The sequence below is a fragment of the Cetorhinus maximus genome, chromosome 22, assembly GCF_964194155.1.
Source record: "Cetorhinus maximus chromosome 22, sCetMax3.hap1.1, whole genome shotgun sequence".
In the NCBI taxonomy this organism is placed as follows: Eukaryota; Metazoa; Chordata; class Chondrichthyes; order Lamniformes; family Cetorhinidae; genus Cetorhinus; species Cetorhinus maximus.
The window spans coordinates 32,513,397-32,532,460 of NC_135900.1; the positions used below are offsets into that span (position 1 = coordinate 32,513,397).

Genomic DNA, 19,064 nt, shown 5'->3' on the forward strand with positions numbered 1-19,064 from the left:
GGTTCTCCAATTTAAATGTCACTAGTTGGCTTGCACCAGTATAGTCATGTATTTGTGACCCTCTAGAAAAAGGGGCAGGTTACGTGATGGAAAACTGAATGTGGGATTGCCAGTACCAATGGACTAGAATAGGTCATTAATCTTCTTAATAAATCTCAAAATGATGCTAGGCCTATGAGTGTCCAAGCAAGTCCCAGTCCTGAAACTATAGTCTCGAAAGCTGATATATTACTTCTCACATAGCATACCAACGTGCTACAATAACACAAAAGCAAAATCCAACGGATGGTGAAAATCTGAAATAAATAAAACAGAAAATGCGGGAAATACACAGCAGGTCAGGCAGAGTCTATGGAGAGAGAAAACAGAGTTAAGCTTTCAGCTCTGTGATCTTTTGACAGATGCCCACGTACTGCTTGGAATGCCAGACTGATCTGAGGACATTTCTAGCTAGGGAGTAGTCCAGTTTGGACAGATTCGATAGGCAGAAACTGTTCCCATTTGGTTGAAGAGAACCAGAGGGCACCAATTTAAGGTGATTGGCAAAAGTAGCAATGACAAAATTAAGAGAAACTTCTTTACACAGTGAGTCATAAGGATCTGCAATTCATGTCCTGAGAGTGTAATGGAGGCAGATTCAGTTGTGGCTTTCAAAAGGTGCTTGGATCATTATCTGTAGAGGAAAAATTTGCAGAGTTATGAGGAAAGCTGGGGGAGTGCCACTCGGAGCATTGTTCTTGCAGAGAATTAGCACAGATATGATGGGCTGAATGGCCTCCTTCTGTGCTGTAACTATTCTATGATTTTATGATTCCCCAGGCTACACCCACTCTGACACATTGGGCTATATTTGGAATGTAAAAAGGGAGTGCAGTGGATGGCTTACACAAACCTGGGGTCAGCTACACACAAAAAATCCATTCAGCGTATACTTTCTATGAATAATGCTGTTTAATTTTCTCTTCTAACTTCTTCAAGCTTTGGAGAAACAACTGAACAGATGCAAGACGGCAGCTCACCATTACCTTCTCAAGGGTAATTAGGGATCGGCAATAAATGCTGGCCTAGCCAGTGACGCCCACATCTCATGAACAAATCTTAAAAAGTGCTGCTAAAGCGAAAGAAAAACGTGCCATTTGTTCAGACAACTGAATGATACTGTTGCATCTTGAGAACTTGAATACATTTTATATGTTCTTCCTGGGCAAATGTGTCAATCCAATTCTCTACCTCTTCCCCTTTTAGGGAATTTGGGAAAGTCCAAGATATTTAAATAAAGAAAGTAATGAAGGCATTCAAGAAACAAAAGCCATTTCCATTTCACGGGCCAATCATCACAGCCTAGGATATCACTGCAATGTCCTCAGCTCATTCATCTTCAGGTGCTTCATAAAGCCAGGAGTAGGTTCTTCACAAAGTCACTTGGGTCCTTTCAGGACCTCTCTGAAAATAAAACAGATTATATCAGCCCATCGCTGGACCTGGACAACATTTAGGGTGGAATGTTCGGTGCCCTCAGGCGTCGGGCGTGTTCGATGGCATGAGCGGACAATATAGCGAGAAGGCCAGAAATCAATGTTGTGAAACCAGTTTGCAATCATCCGCTCAGCCCGTCGATGGCGGGCTGCGTTTCCCGCCATTGGACATCGGGAACCTCATTGTAATACATCTGCATATCATTATAAGGCCAGCCCGCCGGAATCATACCCTGCCCCCCACCAACTGCTGGATCGTCCGCTCACGTTGGCGTGATTGCACACCGATATGTTTCACAACAGCATATATAAGGCGTGCACTTAGCGGACTGCATTTTGAGTGGAGCTCGGAAATGAGTGCACAGTAACGTTGCGCAGTATTCTCGAGGTTCACCTGTTGGACTTCAAGGTCGAGGCAAGGTGGGGGGGGCAAGGGCTGCCCTGCGGTTGAGGTGAGTTGGTGGCGAGGGCAAGGGCTGCCCTGTGGTGAGGCACATTGGAGGCTGGGGTGGGGGCAAGAGCTCTACCCACAAATGCATCCATGAGATCAGAAATGCCATCTTTGCGAGGGCACAACTTGGTGCATTTCACCCAGCACCAAGACAGCCAGGATGCAAGAGCGATTGGATTTGCCCAGATCTATGGCTTTCCACCAGTGGAGGGTGCCATCGACGGCACTCACGTGGCACTCAGATCTTCATCGTAACACCTGGTCAACTATGTCAACCGCAAGGGCTTCCAGTTGCTGAATGTGCAGCTGGTGTGTGACCACCACAAACGCATCCTGCAGGTCTGCACGTGGTTTCTAGGGTGTGTCCACGACTTTTACATTCTCAGTCGGCACAAATCCCTGACATCTTCCAGGGCCCACAGAGGCTGCAAGGTTGGCTCCTAAGAGACAAGGGCTGCCCACAGAGGACATGGCTGATGACACCTATATGGTGGCCTCAGACTGCAGCAGAGAGAAGGTACAATGAGGCTTATGCTGCAGCTCGCAACTTGGTGGAGCAAACCATCATGATGTTGAAAATGAGGTTCCGGTGCCTGGACCGGTCTGGTGGAGCCCTGCAATATAGTCCACAGAGGGTATCACACATCGTTGTCATCTGTTGCACCCTTTACAACCTGGAGCTGCAACGGGGAGAGGAACTGGCTGAGGAGGAGATGCAGGAGCTGGAGGTCTCCTCTGAAGAGGAGGATGTCGATGGTGACGAGGGTGATGAGGTCCTTGAAGGTGGTGATGATGGCAATGAAGCCATCGCACTGGCCAGATGAGGTAGGCGTGCTTGGGAGGCCCTCATAGCTGCTAGATTTGTGGAGGATGATGATGACATGCAGTGAGGAGACACCATAATCTTATCACATTGCATCTATGAATGTTTGACTCCAGTCTGGCTTATGGGAGCGCACATACCTTCTGTGAAAATGCTCCTGTCATGGAGATACAGTGGAGGCCCTAATAGTCGCTCGATTGCAGGAGGATGATGACGACATGCAGTGAGGACTCTCCATATATCTTCACATAGCCTCTGAGAATGCCTGATTCCTGTCTGGGCAGCTCACTTGCGCTCTGTGATTAGGGTCATATCATGGAGACACAGCCATGAAACTTTTTAAGCATCTGATCCTTTGTCTGCCTTCTGCACCTGACCCCTTCAGGAGCACAGCATCACTGTTCACAGATGCTGAAGAGATGGGGACCAGCCTCACCTTAAAAGTGCTGAGAACACACAGAGATGCCTCCACGGCATCCAAAAGGTGCTTGAGGGATGCGTCTTTAAACCAGGGTCTGCTGTCTTTTTGCCTTTTGGGGCCATCCTGTCTTCCGTGCGGCAGTGCTGGGCTGGAAGCATTGAGAGGTGCGCGCGCGGCTGCACTTTACATATGGTGCCCAGCGTGAAGAAGCGGTGAGGTGATTGCGCGGTGGCTGAATGAGAGCCCGCCCACCATGGAAACGGCGTTTTTCCCGGGAATGTATAGCTAATGCGGTGGGTTTGGGGATATGGTGGGACAAGCCGCCATTGCGGCCGGTGGGTTAAACATCATTTTCCCAACCCGCTACGGCACTTGGTGCAAATCTGGGACGATTACACCCTTGGGCTTGAGCTGCCAAATCACAGATAACATTGAAGTGGCAGATAATGACCTCTCTTCCTGAATTTTAAAGGCACCACCCTATGTGAAGAGTCATCACTAAACAGAAGCTTAACTAGACAAGCCTTTTTGTCAATGTGGCTACAACAGCAGACAATAGTCTGGTTAGACTGCAATGAATGGCTCAGCTCCTGACCACTCAAATCATCTTCAGCATCCACAAGGCTCAAGTCAGGTATGTGGTTCAGTACCCACCACTTGGCTGCTTGGGAGCAGCTGCAGCAACACTCAAGCTTAATATGATTCTGGATAGAGCAGCTGGTTGAATCATTGCGTGTCACTACACTCAATATCCTCCCCCTCCAGCCTTGGAGTGCCAGGTGATAGGAAAGCGTCATATAAGTTAGGGTCAGGTATAGAGGATGTACACTAGATGCAAAATGCAAGACTTCTAATATATTAGGTAGAGATTTATACTGGAGAACTTCCATTGCTCAAAGCTAAACTTAATTGTTTAAGGCCTAAAGTGTATATATACTCTTTATAAATCTCCACATTACAGTTTCCAGCCACTTGTCTTGCTCATATTGAAATGAAAACAGAAGAATGATCATTTTGTGTGCACAATCTAAAATACAGATGAGAGGAAGTTGGTGTAACCTAAGATAAACTTAATGCAGGGAAAAAGGGGATCTGTGCATACATAAACTTTCAGCTCCTGTTTTCAGAGGAAGTGGTGATGACAAGAGGGGGGCAGTGAGATCAGAATGTGGTTCGTGCATCATAGCATAGATTTAAGCAAGCAACGCAGCTGCTTCTTGATATGGTTGTGCATTGACACTTCACATAGGAAGTCCTTTTACTCGAAAGTGCTGTGTCATTTCTTTCTCACCCTTCTCTGGAATTCAAATGCTGTTGAAAAGGAAAGAAAAGCCATGTTGCTTCTCCTTTGCAACTGGACTTTAGACTGAAATATCCTAAGATCTGCATTCAGCTCTTTATTAAACCCGTTGAGTCTTATTATTGAGTTGTACATGCTGCATTCCCCGATGCACCAGTGAGTATGAGTCAATGCTATGTTGTAGAGCTGATAACACTGACAGAAATCCAATTAGTGCCAGGAGGTAGCACATTTACCAGTGACTTTATCTGTGGATTCTGTTTCACTTATGAAGACATATTGAGCTATAAAAAGTGAGAGCTCTGCCTTTTGCAGGAGCTGCAGTTTATTTCCGCTTTGACTGGGTGCAGGTTAAAATTTACTGAAGGAAAAAAACCCTGATTAAACAGGTTGAGCAGTAAAAAAAAAAGGTTAAAAATGTAATGATCAGATTAATTTGGCAATGCTTTTGATGAGTCATTTTTAGCTTTCTTGTATACATAAGCAGGGCTGAAAACACTTAACAGTGTTTTAATTATTTTTGGAAAAAAGTGTAGTTTCATAGTATTTAGTCACTGATATTGGGAATGGAACTAGTGATTAACAAAGCATGCAATTCATATGGTTGATTTAAAATAAAAGTTAATGTGATAAATATCAATTCAATTCTTGATGCTAAATCAGTTTTCGACATCGTGTTAAACTGTGTAGTGGAGACAAACTCAAAACCAGTGAAGATTATATGAAATCATATTTCATATATGGCAGCATAGGTTACAAGGGCAGCATGCTGGCACAGTGGTTAGCACTGCTGCCTCACAGCTCCAGGGACCTGGGTTTGATCCTGACCTCGGGTGTCTGTCTGCTTGCAGTTTGCAAGTTCTCCCTATGTCTGTGTGGGTTTCTGCTGGGTGATCTGGTTTACTCCCACTGTCCAAAGATGTGCTGGTTAGGTGGATTGGCTACGGTGAGTGTGCATGTCCTGTCCTAGGTGTGCCTTGCCAAGTGCCCATCCCCTGTTGGGATAGGCTCTGACTCCCTGTGACCCTGAATTGGATAAAGTGGTTCTAGAAAAGCAAGTGAGAGTATATGTTTCATTCACAATAAATTTCTTAAAAAATATGGTACAAAGTAAAACTAATTTGTTTAGATTTGACAAATAAAATCCAGTGTTTTGATCAATGTAGTAACAGACTTATTCCCTCGAAGTGAAAATATTTAATCCTAATTTGTATTAATTTACAACAACAACTTATATTTATATAGTGCCTTTAACATAATGAAATGTCCCAAGGCGCTTCAGGGAACATTATAAAACCAAGTATGCCACTGAGCAACTCATAAGTCAAATGACCAAAAGCTTTGTCAAAGAGGTGTGTTTTAAAGGAGGAAAGTGAGATAGAGGCGCAGGGAGGGAATTCCAGAGCTTGGGCCTAGAGAACTGAAGGCACGGCCACCAGTGTTGGAGCAATTAAAATTGGGAATGCACAAGAGGCCAGTACGCAGATATCTTGGAGGATTATGGGGTTGGAGGGGCAAGGCCGTAGAGGGTTAAGGAGGAGAATTTTAAATCAAGATGTTGCCATTGTGGACCGTGAGTACAGGGGTGATAGCGGGAACGGGACATGCTGCAAGTTAAGTCACGGGTAGCAGAGTTTTGAATCACATCAAGTTTACGGAGCGTAGGATGTGGAAGACCAGCCAAGTGCATTGGAATAGTCAAGTTTAGAGGCATTGAAGGCTGGAATGAGGGTTTCAGCAGTAGATGAGCTGAGTCAGGGATGAAGTTGAGTGTAAGTGATTTTTGTGAAGGCACAAATGAGGTCGGAAGCTCAACTCAGATCAAGCGTGACATTAAAGTTGCAAACAGACTGGTGTAATCTTAGACTGTTGCCATGGAGAGCAATGGAGTCAGTGGTTAGAGAAGAGAGTTTGGAATGGGGGCTGAAAGCAATGATTTCAGTCTTCACAATACTTAATGGGAGGAAATTTCTGCTCGTACAGTACTAGGTGCCGGGTAAGCTGTCTAATAACAATGGTGGAGGAGTTGAGAGAAGTGGTGGTGAGGTAGAGCTGGGTGTCATCAGTGTGCATATGAAAACCAACACTGTGGCTTTGGATAATATTACCGAGGGGCAGCATTTAGATGCGAAATAGGAAGGGGGAAAGGATAGCTCCTTGGGGGACACTAGAGTTAATGGAATGTGAGCCGGAAGAGAGGCCATCGCAAATTATTCTCTTACCTTAGTACTGCCACTCATTCATAAGGGACCATGCAAGTCTGAAGGAGAAACTTTGAAATTGTTTTGGTGAATGTTGACTGTTCATAAGAAATAAGGGCAGGAGTATGCTATTGGATGGATTAAACCTACTCCGCCATTCAGTAAAATCATGGCTGACCTGATTGTGACCTTAACTCCACTTTCTTGGTTGTCCCCATTACCAACGACTCCCTTGTCGATCAAAAATCTAAGTAACTCTGCCTTGAATATATTCAATGACACAGCCTCCACTGTTCTCTGTGGAAGAGAATGTCAAACACTAACAACCCTCTGAGAGAAGAGATTTCTCACCTCTGTCTTAAATGGGAGACCCTTTACTTTAAATTGTGCCCCCTAGTTTGAGGTTCCTCCATGAGAGGAAACATCCTCTCAGAATCTGCCCTGACAAGCCCCCTCACAATCTTACATGTTTCAATAAGGTCACGTCTCACTTTCCTAAATTCCAATAAGTATAGGCCCAAACCTGTTCAGCCTTTCCTTATAAGGCAACCCCTTCATCCCAGGAACCAATCTAGTGAACCTTTTCTGAGATGCTTCCAATGCAAGTATATACCATCTTAAGTAAGGAGACCAGAACTGTACACAGTACTTTAGATACAGTCTCACCAATGTCGTGGTACAATTGTAACAACACTTCCCTACTTTTATACTCCATCCCCTTGCAATAAAGGCCAACATTTCATTTGCCTTTCTAATTACTTGCTCTACCTGTATACTAACTTTTTGTAATTCATGTACAAGAACACCCAGATCTCTCTGTTCTGCAGCATTCCACAATCTCGCTATTTAAATAGTCATCTGTTTATCTATTCTTCCTGCCAAATTGGACAACCTGACATTTTCCCATATTATATTCTGTAAAACTCTTAACCAGGGAGTCTCACTACCCTCTAAGGTCCTCACCCCGTACTTGGCATCAACGACACAAAACAAATTATGGATATAATTTCCACTATATGTGGAAAACCTTTATTAACCCACTAAGCGATAGTATATACTTACAACACCAGTTGCTTAGTAAGATCGGCTTGCAGGAGCTCATGCCGGGTTGTCGGTCCGCTGAATGAATTCCTCCACACAACTTCCTGTGACTGACCGAATCACACTTCTTGGTTGCAGCCCCAATGTCCTTGGGAGCTGTGGCTTTATACCTCTTTCTGACCCTGGCCGCTTGGCATATAAAGTAATGACTTACATCGAGTCATCTGATTGGATTTTCAATCCCACGTGCAAAGACAACCTGCACATGGTCATTTCCTGCTCTTAGAAGGGGGTGTCTCCAGGTACCTACCAGCAATGGTTATGAGTACTGAATCTTAGTAAGGCAGGAAGAAAGTCATTCACACATACCCAAGGGACCATTGTCTGGGTCAGTTTCTGTAATCAGGGTGTCTGGTGGTTACCCACTGCCTCAGTGACATGTCCTGACATGTCTGTGTCTGTTTGTGTGTACATCCTTGTCGAGTCATTATTTAAAAAAAAAACCCATATAAGCCTCAGCATTGATTTCTTCAGTCAAAAATTTTCATCCAACACTCTATATCCTTACCACCCGGTTCTGAGCTCAGGACGTTGGTCCATCTCACAACTGGTTACATTTTGTCACATGTATAAAGATAATACATAGTAAAAAGAAACTCCGGTGTCCACTTCCATTCTAACAGGTTTGCCATTTACTTTCACTGTGCCAAATGTTGATTCTGTCTTTCCAACTTTCAGATTAAACAGCAAGTAAATGTCTGAATTTGTTGCTTCAGGCTCTTCTACATTGTAGATTTCATTGGACTTCTTTTGTCTACAAGACTGCTTGAATTTTTCCTTGCATTGCCTCATCATATATCCATTTCTGTGTCAATACTGGCATTTGATTTTTTAAAAACTGCCAATCACTAAAAGACTGCTTGTTTCCACACCGATTAAAATTATTCTTTGATTTCGCTGCTAAGTTATTTTTCTTTATTCTTCAGCTAGTGGGGGCTGTTTCCCGCTTCTTGGCAGAGTCTCGCTTTTTCGTGCCACTTTTGCCTGAGGTTTCCCACCTGATGTGGAGGATGGCACCATTTTGCACATGTATTGCCTTTGAATTTTTTACTGCGCTTTCCATGGCAAGCGCTACCTCTAGCGCCTTCTTGAAATCTGGATTCACTTTTGACAATGATCTTTTCTGAATAGTGTCCTTATTCACACCACACACTAAACGATCTCTGAGCATGTTGTTCAGAGTTGCATCGAGCTCACAGTGTTCCGTTAGCTGCTTCAAATTTCCAACGTGGCGTGCAATTGTCTCACCTGGGGCTTTATTTCGTGAATTAAACCTGAACATCTGCACTGTAACTGAGGGCTTGGGTTGAAAGCGACCTTCATGAAGTCCACAAATGCATCAAAATTGTTAGAATTTAGGGCAATGTGTGCCATCAAACTTCGAATCAAGCTGGAGGTTTTGGTCCCACAAATACTCAAGATTATCGGGTCGCCTCTTCTCTTCCCCCGTAATCTCATTCACTCGAAAAAAGAATGCAAGGCGTTCTGTGTATTGAGACCAATCATCTGTGGCAGGTTCAAAAGGATCAATTCTCCCAAATAGTGGCATTTTGAGAGCTCTAATGGAGCTTGCTACTTACAATTACTGGGCGAGGTACAGTGCCAATTTCTTTCTAACTTAATTTCTTCAGTTCAATTCTATTTTATCCTCATTGCCAGTTTGTTGTAGGGTGGCCAAGTTGTACTAATACTGATAGAGTTGACCAGCAGACACTGCTTGGGTGGAAACTTTAAGTTTATTTACAATATACTCAGCAGCAACTACATGTGTGCTTTCAACTCCAACTCTATCTCTACACTGACTGAGAAGGTAGCCCACGCTACTCTCCTATTGGTTGCTACAGATCATGTTATTTTCCTTAACAAGTATTATTCTTAAAGGTACATTACAACTTAAAAATCCATAATTACTACACAGAGGTTTAAGTTTAATTCCAGACTAAGGGCTCCGAGAGAGTCCATCACAACCTATATAGTGTCCCCTGCGACTTCGGGGTCACACTCAATGAGATGCTGTGGGACTGATTAGTTTGTGGAGTTCACGATGACCCCATTCAGTGCTGTTTACTCGCAGAAGTCAACATCGATTTGAAGCGCGCCCTGGAAATAGCACTAGCCATGGAAAGTGCTGTGAGAGACTTGAAGGCTTTGCAACACATACAACATGGTGCTGTTCTCCATGGGGGGCGGGAACCTACCGTCGGGCTTGGTGCGAAAACCAGAGGCACAGCAGCAAAACAAGAGGCAATGTCCACTGTTAGAAAATCAAAAAGGCCTGGTAGAAACATTTCAGCAGCGACTCCAAAGTTAATCTGTTATAGGTGTGGGGGTGATCATGTACCAGACACCTGCAGATTTAGGGAGGCAGAATTCCATTACTGCCGTAAGAAAGGTCAGGTAATAAAGCAATGCAGGGCGAAACTGAAACATCCCATAAGGCAGCAAACCAATATGATTGAATTGAATAATACAATGGAACTTGAAACTGACGATACCGACATCTATTCTCTGTACAGCGTCACAGTGGTAAAAATCGAACACATCACTGTCACAATCTAAGTGAATGGGAAGCCCCTAATAATGTCGGTAGATATGGGAGCCTCAACCACAGTGATGGGAGAGCACACATTTAAGTACCTAAATGAAGTTACCCAGCCACTGAATCTGGAGCGAACAATGGCTCAGTTGAAGACATACACTGGAGAATCCATACAGGTAAAAGGTATCGCCAAAGAAACCTATGTCCTATAAGCAACAGACAGCCCAGCTTCCAGTGATCATAGTGTCAGGTGAAGGACCTAGTCTTGTGGGCGGTGCCTGGTTACACCAAAAAAAAAAAACAAGCTCAACTGGTCTGAAATATTTCACTTGAGAACAGGAGAAGTTCCTGAACTGCTAAGGAAATATGACAATGTATTTCGCGATGAATTAGAGAAGTTAAAAAGCCAGCAAGCAAAAATATATGTCGATTCTCAGGCGACACCCCATTTCTTTAAGGCCAGACCTGTGCCTCATGCCTTAAAGGAGAAGGTGGATGCAGAGCTGTGCCGGTTAGAAAAGCTAGGCATCATCCAACCAGTCCAATTTTCGGAATGGGCAGCGCCCATAGTCCCAGTGGTGAAGCCTGACCAAACTATATGCATTTATGAGGACTATAAATTGACCGTGAAGAAGGCAGCCAAACTAGATAAATATCCTTTCCTGAGATGACTTATATGCAAAGCTAGCTGGAGGCAAATCCTATACAAAACTGGACATGAGCCATGCTTACCAACTGGATAGCATGTCTAGAGAGTATGTAACCATCAACACACACAAGGGTCTGTATCAATATATGCGCCTACCCTTTGGAGTATCGTCTGCATGTGCAATCTTCCAAAGGACAAGGGAGAGTCTTTTGCAAGGACTTCCCCAAGTAGTAGTTTACCTAGATGATGCTCTGATCACAGAGTCAACTGAAACTGAACATTTGGTCAACCTGAAAGAGGTGCTAAGAAGATTCTTGGAAGCCGGTGTACGATTAAAGAAAGAGAAATGTACATTCCAAGCACCAGAAGCTACTTACCTTGGTCTCAGGGTGGATGCCATGGGTTTGCATCGGTAGAAGAGAAAGTCAGGGCAATCAAAGAGGTGCCCTCTCTGTCTAGTGTAACCAAACTCAAGTTTTCTGGGCATAATCAACTATTATAGCTGCTGCTTGCCAAACTTGTAAACAGTGTTAGCACCATTACACTTGCTTAAAAAGAATCATCGTTGGTCATGGAATTCACAACAGGAAGAAGCTATTACATTCATCATGTGTATTGATACACTACGACCCATTGAAAGAATTGGTATTAATATGTGATGTGTCTCCTCATGGTGTGAAAGCTGTGTTATCACAAAGAATTGAGGATGGATTAGAAAGGCCAGTTGGCTATGTCTCAAAACCCTCTCCACAGCTGAGAAGGGTTATTCTTAACTACAAAAGGAAGGTTTATTGGTGATATCTGGGGTGAAGAAATTCCACCAGTAGCTGCAAGGACAACATTTCACCATTGTGTCGGACCATAAACCATTAATGGCTTTATTCAGTGAGGATAAGGCCATTCCTCCAATAGCATAAGCAAGAATTCAACATTGGGCTTTGATATTATCTGCACATGACTATACCTTTATGCACCATTCTGGCTTGTATATTGCCCTTGCGGATGCACTCAGTCGTATCCTATTACCAGATAGCATTGTACATGCGCCAGTGTCACAAGAAGTTGTGCTGAATTTCTTGGATTCTTTGCCTGTGTGTGTGAAGCAAATTAGAAATTGGATGATCAAAGATCCAATATTGTCGAAAGTCTGAGACCTTGTATTGCAAGGATGGTCAAATTCACCAGTGTCTGAAGAGATGAGGCCATTCCATGCCCGAGAAACAGAGTTAAGTTGTCAAGATAGAATCTTGTTATGGGGATCAAGAGTTGTCATCGCTTTGCAAGGAAGAGAACCACTCTTAACAGAGCTTCACAGTGCGCATCCAGGCATATCAAAGATGAAAATGCTTGTGCGACACTATGCTTGGTGGCCAGGCATAGGCAGTGATATTGAGAGCATGGTCAAGCACTGTCTCCATTGTCAGCAACAACAGAAGTTGCCTGTTTCAGCTCCCCTGCATCTGTGGGAGTGGCCTGGTCGACCCTGGGTTAGACTACATAACGATTATGTAGGACCACTCTTAGGTACCATGCTTTTATTGATCGTAGATATGCATTTTAAGTGGATGGATGTGTATGAAGTCAGATCACTGACATTGAGCGCAACTATTGAAAAGCTGCGTCAATGTTTTAGTATATTTGGCCTACTGGAAGTCATTGTTTCTGATGTGGTACAGTCTTTACCAGTACAAAGTTTCAGAGATTCATAAGTGTAAATGGAATCAGACATATTAAAACAGCACCATATCATCCCTCATCAAATGGTTTAGCTGAAAGAGCTGTGCAAACTTTCAAATCTGGAACGAAGAGGTTATCAGAAGGTACTCTAGAAGCTCAATTTCTCGCTTTCTTCTCAATTATTGTACAACACCTCATTCAACTATGGGTTCAACACCATCTGAAATATTGATGAAATTCCACCTGTGTACAAGGTTAAGTCTGGTGTTTCCAAACTTAGAGGGGAAGGTAGGGAAGAATCAGAACAATCAAAAATTGGATCATGATATTCATAGCAAAGCTCAAAGATTCACTGTAGGAGATACAGTTTTCGTGCAGAATTTTGGAAATGGACCTTGTTGGGTTCCTGGTACAATTATCTCAGAAACTCCCAGATGAAAGTGGAAGACTGAATTGTTCAAAAACATGTGGATCATCTTAGGAATAGAGAGACATTCCAACAACCAATCATTCTGCCTGTGATTAATGTTGAATCCTCAATCCCTGAGGTGACAGAGTGTCCTAGAATAGACATGCCGGATATCTCTGTAGAGTTGCCAAATCCTGAACTGCCGCTTTCTAATATTGTATCTGGTGCTGCAGTTCCCGATCATGTCAATCCATTGGAAGAACCTCAAGTGGTAGAGCTACGCCGCTCTAACCGAATGAGGAAACCACTTCAGAGTCTTGTTCTTGAATTGCCTGAGTTTTATAAAAGTAAATGTTATGGATTATTCAAAAGTTCCCTGTAAGTAGGAAGTGTGAAAAAATTAAATGGGTAGGATATGTAGTAATTGAAGGTATAGCCTCTCCTACTGCCTGTCAGGGGTCATGTGAATCTTCTTGGAGGCTCCGACCGATGAGCCTTAAGCGCAGGTAATCAGTGGGACGGAGCTTTCTTGTTGAGGACCTGGTTCAAGCATGTAGCATCTGAAAAGCTCTCTGTTTCTGGTTGAAACCTGTCTATACATCAAGTCATTACAGTGGGGAACTCTGCTCCCCGGGTCACCATGACCATGCAGTTGGGCCCTTCCTGATCCCAAGTGAACCTACAGGTTGGTGCTACTTTTTCAGTTACATCATTTGGCCAAACAAAAGTATCCTGTCTTGCAGCGCACGCAGACAAATCCGGGATTACCCAAGTGATCCCGTCCACCTGTGCCACGTAACTAGGGTGTTGGTCATAACGTGACAAATGGCCCTATTTGCTATCTCTAATGTTTTTTGACTCTGAAAAGAGGATTAGGTTTCACCCCTTTATTTAGGACAGGAGAATACAGAACCAACCCTAGCATGCCCATGCTGCTCTTCCCCAGATGACACATGTTTCACCGGGACATACCTGCATGAATCCGCTGATTTTACAGATATCAGTGGTAAGTTGATAAGTGGACATAACCCTGAGATGTTTATCAGTGACCAGGAAGGCAATCTCCCTTCCACAATCCTTTGCAGGTTTTCATGGGCCTTTTCCACCAACCAGGAACCATACGTTGTACACGCATCATTTTCTGCAGCTTCCACAGAGATATTTTTATTCTCTTTCAGAATTTCATTCATGTGGTGGGCATGCCTTTCCAGTTCTCCCACCACATCTTGCAAATGAACAACCATAATTTGGTCTTCCTAGTAATTCATCTGGTTCCACATCATTGTGGAATTGTCCACAAGAATAAGACAGAACTTGTTACCTTTCCTTGTGCTGCAGTCTCTCAATTTAAATAGTCTTCTGCTTCTCTATTCTTCCTGCCAAATCGGTCAACCTGGCATTTTACCACATCATGCGCCTTCTATCAAATTTTTGCCCACTCATGTCTATCTATATTTGTATCGCTGGCAATAGGACCTTCATGATGCTGTCATCAAGTAGGAACTACTGGAGTAGTAGAGCTCCGTGGATTGTTAATGCGCCAAAGATGTAGTAATATCTTTGCATTGGGACGCTCTTAAGCAATTTCCTTTGTTGGAGGCAGTAGAATGAATACACAGGTTAATGCTTTTCATGTCAGTCTGAACACTACTGCTTTGGTCCCAATGGAATCCGGGAAGTAGCAAGAATAAAGGAAGATGTAATTTTCCCAATATACTCCATTACAAACTACCAGTATTAGTTGAATTGGCTGTATCATGATTCTGAAATATATCAAACAATGCTGTTAAAGGACATCATGCAAACATTACCTTAATATTTAAACCATATAAAATTATATTATGGCCATTTCTTTGTCTTCTATTCAACATGAACATGATCAACACTTTTTTTTTTGCTTTGCATACCAATGACTAGAATTTGCTTTCCCATTCCAACTGAAATTGGACAATATAGCTGTAGGAAATGAGCCAAGGAGGCATCTCCAACTTTAATAGCACTTCCAAAAATCTTTTATCTCCACTCCATCAGGTAGGTTGATCTTGACCATCCTGCTACTTGTAAATGACAGCAGTGAGACAGAGTCTGCAAACCCAGATAATTTCCCTGTCTCAACCACCACCTCCACTTCAGCTCCAACACAGTCAACCCAATGGAAGACCAAGAAATAGTTAGGGGTAGATTACTGGGGCAATGATGGAAGGCTTCCTGATTGGAGAAATTGGGCCCAGTAGTATGCATCTCTGTGTGAGACTGAGTAAGAGCCACTCTGTGTGGAATTGGGTTTTTTAGTGCAAGGCTTTTCCTGCCACTAATCTCAGTGCTTCCTGCTCCATTTGGGTGCGGCCTATTATGTCCTCCCCTCATCTTTCACCTCCGCCTTGCATTATGCCACTTAAGGCCTTTAAAAAAGTAATTAACCCAATTAATGGACCAGCCCGTCCAACCTTAAGGTTGCTGGGCAGGCCGGGAGCCCAGGCGGCCTTCAGAAAAAACATGAAACCTCATCCACGGGTGGGATGAGGTTTCATGAGGGATTTAAAATGTGCGTAAAATTTTTCAATAAAAGTAATTGACATGTCCCTGCTCATGCGACAGTGTCACATGAGGAGACATGACAGGAATATTTTTTTCTGCCTGTAATAACGTTTTCACACTTGAGCTGATCTCCCTGAGGCAGCACTTTGCCTCAGGGGCATCTGTGCGCTCTTTCGCATGCATGCGCGAAAGAGTGCACTCCCGGCTCAGGGAATCACCCTCCGCCTGCTCAGGGAGCGCTCAGCACTTCCGAGCGGACGTCATGCTGGGTGGGCCTTAATTGGCCCACCCATGTAAAATGGCGGCGCGCCCCCGACTGGGGTGGCCGATCACGAACCCACCCGCTCATGCCCATTCCGGCACTTCCCCCCCCCTCCCACAATGGGGTGCGGGGGAATAGGGGCAAGTGCTGCCCTATATTGAGAGCTGAAGAAGAAGGAACATGGAATGTAACTGGGGAAGTGATGAATGTAAAGTGAGAAAGGGATGCTGGGTGAAGTTGCTGGCTGTGCAAATGCTAGGAGGTAGGAGAAGAAAGCTGTTAGTGTGTGATGTGAAGTGAGCAAAAGAAAAGTTTAGTGTATTTGCAATAAAAATGGAAGGTGTTCAATGTGTCCACGTGATCGTATACTAAAGGAAGTGATAGAGAGGAGGAAATGGTTGACAATGATGGGAGGGTAGGGTGAAAGAGGTGTTGAGAGAGAAGAAGAGCTGTACGCATATTTGCTGCTCTTGTTCAGTTATTGAAGTTCTTTCTAAATTACATCTTGGCCCTAGGATGATGTTGCTGGTTCTGATGCTGTCATCCACTTCTGTGTAAGCCTGCTGGAGAGCCTCCTATGGGTATGCTCCTATATATGCTGGGGAACAGTATTTCCCTCCTTGTGCTGACTTCCTCCATGACAGCCTCCGGAAAGGCACCTGGAAACCTGGAGGTGACCCCCGAGTCTCACTGTTGCATTCACAATTCTCTCCACGCTGTTCTATGTGGTAATAAGGAAAGCAACCTAGCTTTAAATAGCTCTCGTGTGACTTGTCAGAATTTGTACAGCAAAAATGGATGACCTGCCTCTTGGTTGTGTTATACAATTATTGTGTATATGTGTCACACTTTATGCTAGAAAAACTGTTTAGAATAGGATGAAAATTCTATCTAGGCCTATTTTGAGGGGCTGATGTGGAGGGAACAGTAAGGTAGAGAACTATAAATAGCCATTGCAATTTACAACACTATCAAACAAATATTCAGTTTTCTTAGGATTCCATAAATAGTCTAGAGTTATCTCATGAACATTTTTTTCATACTTAGCAAAATATGCAAAAAATTAAATTACTTGATTTAGACACACAACCCAAACCTTTAATTAATAACACTTGTCTAAATGACTAGGTCACTAATCAGGGTCTGCGTTTCGGGTCTCGAGTAAGAAAATGTTTGCATTCCAGTCATAAAGAGAATTCTGTTCAATACATCTCTGAGAATTTGTTTTTAGTCTTCACATGTAATTAAAACTTGTCTAATCTTATTGTCTAGTTGCTGGTTAGACTCATAGAGTCATAGAGGTCTACAGCACAGAAAAAGGCCCTTCAGCCCATTGAGCCTGCGCTGGTCAAACAAGTACCTAACTATTCTAATCCCATTTTCCAGCTCTAGGCCCGTAGCTTTGTATGCCATGGCATCTCAAGTACATACTTCTTAAATGTTATGAGGGTTTCTGCCTCTACCACCCTTTCAGGCAGAGTTCCAGATTCCCACCACCCTCTGGGTGAAAAAATTCTTCCTCACATCCCCTCTAAACCTCCTGCCCCTTACCTTAAATCTATACCCCCTGGGTTATTGATTCCTCCACCAAGGGGAAAAGTTCCTTCCTGTCTAACCTGTTATGCCCCTCATAATTTTATACACCTCAATCATGTCCCCCCTCAATCTCCTCTGTTCCAGGGAAAATAACACCAGTCTATCCAATCTCTCCTCATAACTAAAACTCTCCAATCCAGGCAACATCCTGGTAAATCTCCTCTGCACTCTTTCTGGTACAGTCACAACCTTCCTATGATGCAGATTCCAGAACTGCACGCAATACTTTAGCTGTGGCCTAACCAGAGTTTTATACAGTTCCAGCATAACCTCCCTGCTCTTACATTCTATGCCTCAGCTAATAAAGGCAAGTATCTCATATGCCTTCTTAACTACCTTATCTACCTGTCCCGCTACCTTAAGGGACCGGTGGACACGTAACCAAGGTCCCTCTGATCCTCGGCACTTCCTAGTGTCCTACCATTCATCACGTATTCCTGTGCCTTGTTTGTCCTGCCCAAATGCATCACCGCATGACTCATTAGAATTTCAATTCTATATTCTGAAAAAAGAAAAGGCTACTACTAAGAAGATTCACTGTAACGTCATTTTAGTCATTAAAAATATCTTTTCTGCAAAATATCCTCTCAGCAGTGCAGAATGCTATAAGTAGATCAGCTACACGGTTAACTTTGCAGGGTGCAGCACTTTTGCACTTGGCTGATCTTGTGCAGCTGAAAGCCTGGTGCTTGTGAAACATGTTGGGGTAGATTTTAACCTTGTGTGATAATGTAAAACAGCATCTCAACTGCACACCTCACGCAACCTTTCTTTACACTGACTTTGATAGAAATAAACATTGGGAGAAAAAGGGGCCTGCCATCTTGCTAGAGGTCACTTTACACTATTGCATAAAGTCCTGGTCCACCTCATGTTGAATTAGTGAGGAACATCTTATTCTTTAAACCAAGGCAATAAGATACAGCTTAGAACTTGATGATTATTCTAACAGCAAAAAAAAAAGACAAGGAATTAAAAACGCCTTATCGAATGAGATCATGGAAGATATATGACTACATTCCTCAGATTCTGAACATGTTGACTGGAAACTAAACCACTGGATAGGAACAAAAGTAACAGGTGTTTTAAATTTAAGTGTAGAATTGCAAATGAAATGGTCATGTCTGTGTCCCGGCCAGCTTTCTTGTAGTAATAATGAGATATGAAAGTATTGTATTGTGCAAAGCTACTCATGAGGTCAATCTAATTTTAGTATTCTGTATGTGTAAAATGACATTTTTTGGGAAGGATAATATCTAATAAAGTCCCTCATTGTTCTATTAGCATTTAATGAACTAAGCTCAAAACAAAAAAATATTTTGTGCCAAACACTGAATGAAGTATTTATTGTTTTTGATATTGCTTTGATATCACTTTGATATTTTACTCTGAGTAAATAAGTAATCAAAAAAGTAAAAACCAAAAGGCCAAAGTAAAAATTAAATGGCATCTTATGATTCTTCTGGTCTTCTCAAAGCAACAAATACTGTTATGGATCCCAGGATATGTAAAATCTCTGCCTCCAAAATAAAGCAGTGCTTTTCCTATGCTGAAAGGTAGCCTTCTTGTACTTAACATTTATTCCTTACAATTGTCTTTGAGTCATCAAGAAGCTAAGTATT

General features: G+C 43.1%; 1 protein-coding gene across 5 annotated transcripts in view; it reads left to right on the forward strand.

Annotated features, from left to right (window-relative positions):
- Window positions 1–19,064, forward strand: part of tfec (transcription factor EC) — a 145,274-nt gene that overhangs the window by 52,101 nt on the left and 74,109 nt on the right. Inside the window, exon 1 of one of the 5 annotated variants that reach the window (XM_078568056.1) lies at window positions 18,371–18,522. The exons of the other annotated variants lie outside the window; for them this stretch is intronic. The gene's annotated coding sequence lies outside the window, so the exon portion shown is untranslated. Of the gene's footprint in view, window positions 1–18,370; window positions 18,523–19,064 lie in introns of those variants that run through there. 5 annotated transcript variants of the gene reach the window in all.